We start from the raw sequence: 12089 nt of genomic DNA, 5'->3' as shown, positions 1-12089 counted from the left end.
TCATTGAGCAATTGAGAACCAATACTAGATTGAAAGGTTTGTTTTATTTATATTATTTATCATAAACCTTAGACTGGGGATACACGGACTGCTACAAGCAGTCGATAACGACTGCATAGTTCTCAAATAATAAAAAAATACAGTGTGTGGCAAGCCTACGCACGACGGAAGTGAAACTTTTAGTATTCTTCTCTCTCTCTTTTCATTTCATATTATTATTATTCAGAATGCTGTACATTATAGTTTTAAAAAGCATAAATTAATTTATAGGCGTGTTGTTAACAAATGAACGTTTAACTAGATTCCTAATATTGACATATTTATAAGTAGCATGTGATAAAAAAAAATTAAAAGTTATAAAAATATGGGATTCGAATCCCGGGTCCTGCATAACGAGTGTCAAACGCTCTGCCTCTAGACCGCGAGGAGAGGTATCTCGCGCGACGAGAACCGCGTATACAACGTGTACTCCTCAATTGACTTGTTCCGCGCTTATTTTTATAACAGAGTTTGTATATGATATTATATTACGATATAAAATTCGCTTCCTTCAATCGATCGTTTCAAACAGAAATAGAAGGTTCGATCACAAAAATTCGAAAATAAATTACTCAATAAAAAAATATAAATGTGCATTTTTGACAAAAATCATGTAGATATCTTCTTATATGTATGCCTGACAAAGTCGCAGCACGAGAGCATTTTATCACTTTTCCTCGTATTAAAAAAAAAAAAGAAAAAAATATAGTTAACGCGGGGATCGAACCTCGGTTCTTCACGACGAGAGTCGGGTGCTCTGCCTCTAGACCGCGAAGCTGAGTTAGGAGAGTGACCTAAACTAGGTATATAATATTAGCTAGGCTCCTATAGCGAAATGATCACGGTTTTTCGTGACGGTCATGAGTCGGTTTTACTCCGGTCCTCGAAAATGCATAACGCGCGTAAAGAAGTTTCACTTCAAAAAACAGCACAGCAGTCCAGAGTATCGATTGCTTGTAGCAGATCGTGTATTCCACCCAAAGATTAATATATTTTGTGTTTTATATGGAAATATATATTCATTTAGAAGGGTCGAAGAAATATTTAATAGTATCTCCCTGAAGATTTTGTTTAAATTACTTTAGTTACACTATGTACTTATATAATAATATCTAGGATTAATTGGATGTGTGCTACCTAATCCCTCGTTTACCCCCTGTCCCAGATTAGGTACTATTCTTGTATGTTTAATGTCTACGGATCTTTCATAAGTATGATATACATATTTCTAAATTTATCTCTAATGATTAAAACTGTCTAATTTATTCCACTTACTAACGCAGACCCTTGAAAAATCGCGGGATATTATAATTGTAGGATTTGTAAAAAAAATTAATTTAATTTATTTTTTTTATTATAGTGACTATTTAAGCATTGTACATACAAAATATGATGTTAAATATATGTATAGTAAATTGTATTTCTTAGTCCTCCTCACTAGGGTGACCTGTGCTGAGGCGGACTAAAGTTATTGATTTCTGTTATATAATGCATCCAACACCAAAAGTATAATTTTTTTATATTTACAGTTAAACATACCCTGCCCAATTTCTTTGATGACATAATTTCTTGTGTAAACTCGAGCAAATGGCCGAGTATTTATTTGAAACCATCCGTTACTTTGGATTTATTCCTGAAGACCTGCGAAGACCCAAAACGCATCAAGCACACCTAATTACGGAGGCAATTTAAATCCACAAAAACCCCATTAATATTAATAGAGACGACGCGACAGTGCAAATCTTAATAATTTTTGGTATCCGATATTTGATACCTACAACAGAACTAAACGCCAAAAACCATGTTTGTAATAGAAATGAACATTTAACCTGCATTGGTGTTGTTCTTTTATTATTACTGCAAATGTTACGATTGGATTAAACACGAGTTACTTCCTATTCTGTTCCAGATTTTATCACGATTGTATACATGAGTAATATTATTCAAGTTTATCGCTCCTGTAAACATTAATAAGCGCGGGGATGGGTTTTGCAAATTATATCCTGTTGTATTTGATGGAAGAGTGGGCTAAGAAAACCTGACCGGTAATCAGAAGGGTACGGGTTCGATTCCCTTCGGTGGCATTTATTTTTTTTCCGAAGATTTTTTCAATTTAAATTTTTGTTTTAGGCTAATAAACATTGGTTATATTAATTCGAATATTGTTAAGTCCATCATTGATTTGGGATTGAAAAAGCTGGTGACTTCACCGTTGTAAAGGTTTTACTACTTCAAACAAACAATTTTGTTCTCTTCATTTGAAATTCTTACACAAACGAATATCAACAAACTGCCCCTGTTAATTTTCTTTCATTCTCTCCCCCCCGAACCAAGTAGCTACCCACAAGAGATTAGCATACTCGATCTATTACGAGAAGTAACTGGACGAGAAATTGGTTATTCCGGCGCTCTCGGTACACTTGTTTTAATGCCCGAGGTAGATACTGCAGTACGACATGAAGGGCGCTTAACGCAAATATTAAATTTTTGATTTATTGGACGTATAAATTTTGAGATAATTCGACTGTCTTGCTCTGTCTTACTTTATTGAGAGGAATGCGAATCTATGGTCTTCAAAATAATATATATATATATTTTTAAAGAGGTTTATTTACGGTTCGGAAAATTTGGGAAGTATGTTTATGAGAGATATTGAATGGTAAATGCAGGTAATTCCATTAATGGAGGACTGAACGCGGTTGGTGCTAACAAAAAAATGTCCAAAGATAGCAGCCCACGATGGATTGCTGGTACCTACCCTGGTGTATGGCAGTGAGGCATGGAACTGGCAGAGTAAGGATGAACGTATACTGAATGTTGTAGAAACGAAATGCGTATGGGTGGTAAAATCATGTATGATCGTGTAAAAAAAGAGGAGAACAAGAAAGGAGAAGATTAAGAAAGCGACGCTCAGATGGTTTGGGCATGTAGAGTGAATGAATGAAGAAAGTAGCGTAATAGGAATGGTAAAAGTCGGGGACACCCGAGGAAGACATGGCACGATCAAGTGAATCAGATACTTGAGTCGGGCCATGTCAAGAGTCAGAATAATAGAAGAGTATGTTTGATTCGATGTATGATGCGAGGAGTGAGTGCCAAGACCAAGTTGGTTGGAAAAATGAAATTCGGCTTATAATTAATATGTTGAACTAAAACCTTTACGCAAATATTTAAGCATTTTCAGCAGAACACTGCTCAATAATTAATTACGTATTTAACTCAATTTATTAAAATTCAATCAAGTTATTCTTTATATAACATGAAATTTTAGGCAAGGAACGCCTAAACAATGGACCGAAGGATGAAAATTCTCTCTGTCGCTTTAATATATCGCTTTTTGCTGTACATATTCTTTGTATATCATTTTTGTTTGTAAATTTTTTATAACGTTTCTTTATAATGGCGGGTTTTTGTATTGTGCACTTGTAATGATCTGCCCTTTCTACTTCAAACTTTTTCCTTCTCTTCTTTCTACGATAAATTTTCTTTAAGTCCCATAGGTAACTTTTCCATAAGGCTTTGGTTATGTATATATCCGGGGTAGGAAGGTCCTCCCTGCCGTCTTTCAAGCCCTTGCCTCTCTCTTTATTACACACCCTTTCAAGTGTGTACATCCTAGTTTGTCTACGTGACGTACGACCTTGAACGTACTCATTTCACGTGACGGTTCAGTATAAAAAGGCTTCACCGAACGTTGCGTTGGTTTTTTGTTTCTCGGTTTAGAAACCTAGTTATCTATGTATGTGTGGTATCCCTTGGTTCTTTTGAGATAGAGTGAGTTGAATCCATTACCGCTGTGTTTTAAAGCCATCTCATAAACCTTATTTTTCTGAGTCGCCTGCTCTTCAAACTAGCTACGTGAGTCTACCTGTCATAGGGTTATGTGAGTATAATAAAGTGTTAGATTTTGTATGTGTGATGAACATACGATAAATTTATGGTGTTAGTTGTCGGCGCCATCCATGTATATAATTTGGGAGGGGAAGGAGAGGAAAGGAAATGAATTTTTTTTCAAGTTAAGATTGGCTCCTCCTCTTTACCAAACAAAACCGATGGATGATAATTTGAGCAAGGCGATCGATATCTGCGTGTCTGGATATCACAACCGGCCGGGTCTCCCCTTGTTCCAAATCGGCAACCGTTACACCAGAATAAAGAAAACCAGGTCTCATCACCAATTTCAGAATTGCCCCAACCTCATACACCTCCAGGATAATCTACTTTACTGAGTGTGGAAGGGGAAAACCATGACATCCCTTGTCACGAATCTAGTCGCGAAAATGTGACACGTAAGGTCCTAAGTTACGTGCCACCTGTAGAAAACGTTGTAACTCCCTCGTCGTCGGGGATTTACATCCCTTTCTAGGTCAATAACATAGATAACACACGACGATCTTGTCGACATTTAGCCTGCCTTTAGCGATAGGTTGTGTGCCTACCCATTCAGCCAATTATCATGTGAGATATATGTAAGGTCTACTCGAAATGCCAAATTTAGGATGAGGACTGTCTGTATTTTAATATTTGGTTCAAGTATTTATTTTATGAGGTTACTAGCACCCTCGTGTATTAGGTATGGGTAACTTCTACTGAATACCTATCCTCTCAGGTAGGTATAAACGGATAATTGGTTTGATTTTTGCATTTAATTTAAAGAGGCTGCCTACCTCTCGAAAGGTACCTGTTGAGAAAAGTTGTTCGGTTGGTAGTTTTATTTCGGAGATTACCATCTCCCTCTTTTGACTCTAGATTTGTTTTTGTGCATCCCAATTCGTAACTTAGAAAGTCAAACAATAGATGAAAAGTATTAAATTAGAAAGTCAAATAACAGAAGAAAAGTTTTCATTTTGTTCCGTCTGGTTGCATTCGATCGCTTTCAATTCGGGAGGTCATACGCTAGCAAAACTTCCCCTTTGACTGACTGTACACCGCGCCTCTCGGCCTATATATGAAAAGGTCATTGGCCTGTCTCTCACTCACAGCTGATTGACAATCCGTCTAGGGTATTCCTTTTAATGATAACATTATTTGGGCGGCAGGTGTCGTAAACTTAGTTGTATCCGTCTTTTAAAGGGGTCCTCTGGAATTTAATAAATAATATAAAAAAAACTCACCCAGTTAGTCATCTCTCATTCTCAGCGTGAAGCTTACCTGGTTACACTATATAGCTAAATCACTTTAATTTTCGATCTCCTCCCTATCGGCTTCTTTCCTCCTTTTAGCGAAATCCTTGCAATTTGTTCAAATTTTGGTCCCCTCCCTTTGCCTATGGGTAATTAAATAATTCTGTAAATACAACCTCCCTAGTACCTCCCTAATCTCTGTTTTATAACGCAATCATTATTATTATTATTTTCATGTTTTTAAAACAAGTAATTTAGTTTGAACTACATATTTACGAAGTCACGTTTAATTTAACACATTTTATATTATAATCGCGATCGCACAACCCTTAGCGCCCCTGGGGTGATTTTTCACAAAACGGCGCTCTACAAATTATCCAATTGTTCCTATCTCCACTGAGTACAACAACTTTCACTTTACACAAACACCGGTTCAATAATATTTCACTTTAATTCAATATACAACAAAGCTTTCTAACACCATTTGAATTCACTAATTAACTGTAATTTCACACAACACTTCTGATTTGTATCCATTTCTCGGGGCTGTCAACGTACCCAAGTTCAAGACTCGACTGTTTCATCGATCTCTGCTCCTTTCTCGTGGGAACATGGCACTTCAAGCCCGCCTGTCAATAAATCTTATCTGTTAGCCCAAACAAAAATTTTTTGGAGTACATTCATTTCGTTTATTTATGTGATTGTTCAAACCATCACACACTCCACAATACCGCTTGGGAATTAAGTTGGGAATAAAAAATAAAATTCATTTCGGTAGCCTTGTTGACTAAACGTCACAGCGTCTCTGTTTAACTTTCCCAAATTTCTAAATGCAAATTCACGTATCTATCCTGAATTACAGTAAACATAACACAAAAAGATTGACAAACTTCGTGTTGGCAACACCAGCAACAACCCCAACAAAGAATATATTATCTAAGAACCCTGCCCCTCGCACATAAAAACCGGGAATAAATTTGCACACCCAAAATTATTTGAATTAAAAATAAATCAATTTTCCTCTGTAGGTAGGTACTTACTTATTCCCTATTTTGCTAAAATAAAGCCACTGTCTGCGTCTATCCGTTGTGCGCTTAGTTCTCCTAAGCTACGCTACGGATTTTGATAGGGTTTTCACTATCATTTAGAAAATTTCTTCTGAAAGGTTTATGCATATAAAACATGCTTATTATATTTATGGAAAGTAGAAAAAAGTCGAGCAACGCCGTTTACACGTCAGCTGGTAAATAAAACATTGATCATCACTGCATCAATGTCTAACTGTCTAAAAGTCTCTGACTACGAACGGAGCAAGTAAGTACCTACCCCGAATTATATTACACAGAAAAAACGTCGGCAACCTTTGCAGTGGCAACACTGGCAACATCCCCCCTCGCCACATAGAAACCGGGAATAAATCAGCGCGCGCCCGCCATTATTGCATTGTTCCATGTTTGAAATAATTCTCGTTTGTGCCGCTTTTGTTTTCCCGCTCTGCTTGTGACGCGGCCGCGGCGCTTTTTGAGACCCCTTAACGGGACGGAATCTATGATCTCGTCCTTCGACCTGCGCGTAGAATATTGAAACACCTGGATTCTCATACCATATACAATCATATTAATATTATTATAACTGGCCGCTTTTATTTTGATTTTATCCATTTATTCACGCACCAGCTTTCAAAAAATCTTCTTCCCCTTATTTAGTTTGGCTTTTGCCGTTATTGCTGGATATAGTAGAACCATCGCGTCGTAAGTAATGCTGGACTTCCACCTTATCTATTCTGTGGTCTATTTGATGAAATGAAAGTTGAAATCGTTTAAACTTTGAGTTTCAATCGCATGTAAGGCTATTCTCAGTGATCGATTTCATATGCACTGTGAAATAGATATTATAATAGATAATATGATAGATCATAGAATAGATCATAGAATATATTATAAAATAGACCATAGAATATATCATAGAATAGATCAGAGAATAGATCATAGAATGTATCATAGAATAGATCATAGAATATATCATAGAATGGATCATAGAATAGATCATAGAATAAATCATAGAATATATTTATTTTTCGGAATAACTTTATTGAGTATCACCTCAAATTGTAATATTTAAATATTGAAGACAATATTTTCATAGAATACATCATAGAATAGATCATAGAATATATTATAAAATAGACCATAGAATATATCATTGAATAGATCAGAGAATAGATCATAGTATATATCATAGAATAGATCATAGAATATATCATAGAATGGATCATAGAATAGATCATAGAATAGATCATAGAATAGATCATAGAATAGATCATAGAAAATATCATAGGATCGTAGTATATATCATAGAATAGATCAAAGAATAGATCAGGTAATAGATCCCAGCAATAGGTAAATATCATGTCTATTATCGTTCTCTTTCACACTTCTTCCGTCATTAGACATTGAGTGTAATATGTGAGTGAATGTAAGTTTTTTCTCCAAATCTTTGGTTTGGCAGAGTACTTTGAAGTATTGGTCGACTTTTACTTTAAGATGGGATACTACATCTATCGTAGAACAAACAGTTTGAAAATGGAGTGCAATTGTAACGCGTCCACACTTGCTCTATGGGTGATTCCATATATAGAATAGAACAAAAATTGATGTCGATTTCTATATTTTGTTTCTATTTTTATCGAAAGTTCTATGGTATAGAGAGCCTGTTCTCATTGAATTGATGAGGTGAATAGAATAGATTAGATAGAAAACAATTACCAACTTACATCGTACGAGCGTAAGATCCTTGGCCGTGTACCTATAGGAATCTGACATTCTACACGGAGAAAATATTCTGATATGAAATTTTGTTAATTTATTAAAAATCTGGTCAAATTATTCGTTTTCCTGTTAAAAATAGGATTGGATGCCTATAAGAATGAATTGACAAATTTCATAACGAAATAACAATACTGGACGAATATGTTATGAGGAAGTCGGCACACGTTTTTTTTTTAAATAATAATAACAACTTAGCATCTCGTCCATGATATTTATTCGGACAAGATACGTGTTCAGATATATTCTGAATAACAATATTTTTGTTGGAAATTGTAAGTCACATTTTTAATAGTACAGCCATAAAAAAGCCGTACTCAATTTTTTCGTGTAGTATTTGGTTAATTTCAGAGAGCCATATGATTTCAGTATTGCTATTAATTAAACAGTAATTATAAGAACACAATTACTGTACAATTCAATATTAGGTAAAGTTTAATTCACTCCTAACGGGACAAATAATAAATGACCGGCTAATTAAGAAGTTACTCCGCTAAGTTAATTAATTAAGAAACCATTCTACCTTTCGACCCGATTTGGCACGCGTCTGATTTGTTTCAGCGGCTCTCTGGGCACTTAGCCTGGCCAGCGGGCCAAAACGGAGCCACACTGATCTGGGGCACCGAGTTGAACGATGAGGAGATGCTTTAATTATCTACGTTTATTGACAGAGCACGTAATCACATCGTTTTGACTATTTTTGTTGTTGTAAAAGAATGGGGTTGAACTGTATTTTTAAGTGGTACCGAATACTGCCGCAGTAAGTAAAAACACAGCATCTCCCTTGGACCTCTCAAGGAAGTCACTGTGTTTAACTTGCTGCAGCAGAATAGTTCAAACTGCCGGAGTCAGTAGGTGTAGCATCCTCAACGTCAGGGTGTTTGCTGAAAGATATGAGTTTGAATGTTTCTAGAAATTAAGAGCTAAGTACTCGAAAAGTTTTAAAAACTTCTAGCAATAAATTTACAGTTTAAAATTACGAGCTAAGGAACAAATGATCACACTCTATAGGTAGGGTAAACGCTTCTTGAGGTAGAATATTATTTCTTGCTCTCTAGTTTGTCTTGGATTTTCCATGATTAAAAAAATTCCTGAGATTTAGATTTTCGGACTGTTCACGTTTGGAACACCTCGGTAAATATTTCTTTATCCGTCAATATTCCTTACGACAATTGTACTCTTAAAGAAAGGTCTCTTATATCAGAATGTGACTATTGCGAATTCCTAACTGCCCATTTTTCTTATGACAGCAGTATAGGTGCAGCATCTTTCGAATCAAGATTTAGTAAAAAAATTCAGAACAATAACCATTCCCCCGGGAATGTAATAACTTGCTCCAATGAGAAATAATGAAAAAAGTCATCCTAATTCTATCTACTACCTACTAGAGGCTTTCAAAGAAATTTTGTCTATTCATTGAATCTAAACTCACAGGTGCTGAGGTCGAAACTAAAGCACCATGTTTGGATTTGCCAGGTAAGACAGCAAAACGGGTAAGAAGCAAGAAACACCTAATCACCGGTTCGCTGGTTCCGGGTATAATTACCTACTTCCCTTCCCCTCCCCACCCCGACCGGATGTGTTATGAAGAAAGCGGAGAGGAAGTAGTCAGCGCGCGCGTGCGCACACCGTGCTAGGCAACTTACGGCGCATTAATCATAGATGATGCATGCGCATAACATCTTGCAACTGAGGTGCAACCCGACCATTGCAAAAAGTGCTCATTTTTATTGAAAAACTACGAGTGTATATTGTTACGGTCTGATTTTTATTGATTTTTTGTGCGATGTTATTTCTTCGATGTATTTTATTTATTGTTATTTCTATGATAAATCGGCCACTGTTACCTAATAGCTGGTGATATATTGTCTTGATCGTCGTTAATGGAGTACAGGCGTGGACCATGCCATAATAAGCAAATGATGAAATTTGAAATAAACAAAGCAACTCCTGCTTTGGAAGGAATTAAAAGAATCACTGTACTGAACATCCCTTGAAATATGACCTAGTTGAATGAAAAATAATTTCACCAATTTACACATTTGGATTCTTTTGAGGTCATTTTGAAGCAGTTGATGATCGGAAAAAGATTTGATTTTACGAAAAAATTTAAGATCATCGGCCAAAAAAATGATAATCACAGTTCAATTTTGAAAGGTCATTTATGAATATTAGGAAAAGTATGGGGCCAAGATTTGACCCCTGTGGTACACTAGAAGTTACAAATATGGGGGTATAATTTGTATCCATTAATAAGCACTAGTTGTGTTCTGTTGTATAAATATGTTTTCACCCAGCGAAATAGGTCTCCATGTATTCCTATGTGATCCAGCTTTTTTTTAGTAAAATGAGGTTGTTAATTTTAACAAAAGATTTTTAGAAATCAGTATACGTTGCATATAATTGTGATTTTTCATTAAAAAAATTACCCACGTAATTACAAAAGCCAAAATTTTTGAATTCATTGATCAAAGAGGAACAAACCCATGTAGCTTAGTGCAGATAAGGGCATTAAAGTGTGAGAACATATTTTTATATATCAGAGATTCAAAAACCTTAGCAAAATATGATAGTATACTAATCAAACTTGATTTGAATACTGGTAACATTTGCTTCTTTCCACAAGTCAGGATATTATATATTTATGTATATATATACATTTATATATGTAATTAGCACTTAATATTATGTAACCACTAAGTAAGTTTTGTACTATTTTAAATTAAATAAATAATCAACCGCGGGAATTGAGTGCTGTATCTGTGGAGGGTAGATTATTATAGGTTAGGTAAATACTGATACAATCAAGACAAATAAATGGTAGTCATTAGAAAATAGCTTAGAAAAAAGTAGAGTACCTACCTCTCAACGGCTGTGTACAGTCAGCGCCATCGTTTCGGTCGGGCGGGTGTGAGGTCGTGTGTGTAGCGCGCACGGGTCAGTCGGCACGCGAACAGGGAACCGTAGGTACCCAGGTGCTATACAGGTAGGCCTAGGTATTCAGCTCACGAGGCGTATGTAGTGAGTGGGTACTTTGCTGTAATTACTGTGTGCAGTATCTATGTGCTTGAGGGGTTGATTCTGATTTCTTGTTGGAATAATGCGTATTTTTTTTAAATTATCAATTTGAAAACTTTTCAGAACGGTACAATTTTGGCATTCTAACAATATTATATCAGTTAACCAAAATAACTATTAATAGTAGTCTATTATTCTACGTAATAATTTGTTTTAATTCTTAGTATTATGTTTTCTCGTATCAGAAAGTAAAATACTGATTTCCGTTGTCTGTGATGTGCGTTAGTTATTCTTGTGTGAAAGCAAATTTGCTTTGAATTTATGTGTAATTTTCAAAATTGAAACTAATTTTTCAGACAAGCGAGAAAATATGTGCCTACCTATTTTAATTACTTAATAATTATATTAATAGGTATTTCTTTTGCTTAAATTTTTGAAATTATGACATATTTTTTGATTTTCAAGATTTCTAATTGAGTTTATTCGAAAATTAATTAATTAAGAATTCTATTGTAGAAAGCAATCACTTTGTGGTTTGACATATTTAATAAAATAAAATACTTTTTTTGTTTTAAAACCACGATATTTATTAATTTAAGAACCGACCGGTTTCGCTTTACTTAAGCATCATCATCGTTTAGTCACAATTCCAATGTCCGATAGTAATTTTGATAGTGAACTAAAACTAATTAAAAACATACCAGTAAATAATGGCTATGAATCAAATTTTATAGTTTTAATCTTAAATAAAAAGCTAAAACAAATAGCCATTAATCGCTTCCTCTTTGCTAGTCCTTGTCCTCAAATCAATGATAATAATATTAATTATCAATGGCGGCGAATTTTATTTATTAATCACTTTTCTACCTTAAGTGTAAAAAACCTTCCTTCTGAAGTCAAACCGGCCTTTTATACCAATAACAATATAGGTAAATTTCTAATTAATTCTAAAGATAAGGACGATAAATTAAGTCATTCGGGGATTTATAAATTAAATTGCAATAATTGTTCGGCTTTCTATATCGGTAAGACATCACGTAATGTTAATATTAGGATAAAGGAGCATCTTCGTTGCCTCAATAAT

The sequence above is a fragment of the Hesperophylax consimilis genome, chromosome 10, assembly GCF_061612785.1.
Source record: "Hesperophylax consimilis isolate HC1 chromosome 10, BYU_Hcon_1.0, whole genome shotgun sequence".
NCBI classification, from domain to species: Eukaryota; Metazoa; Arthropoda; class Insecta; order Trichoptera; family Limnephilidae; genus Hesperophylax; species Hesperophylax consimilis.
Note: the sequence above shows the minus strand (reverse complement) of the source record.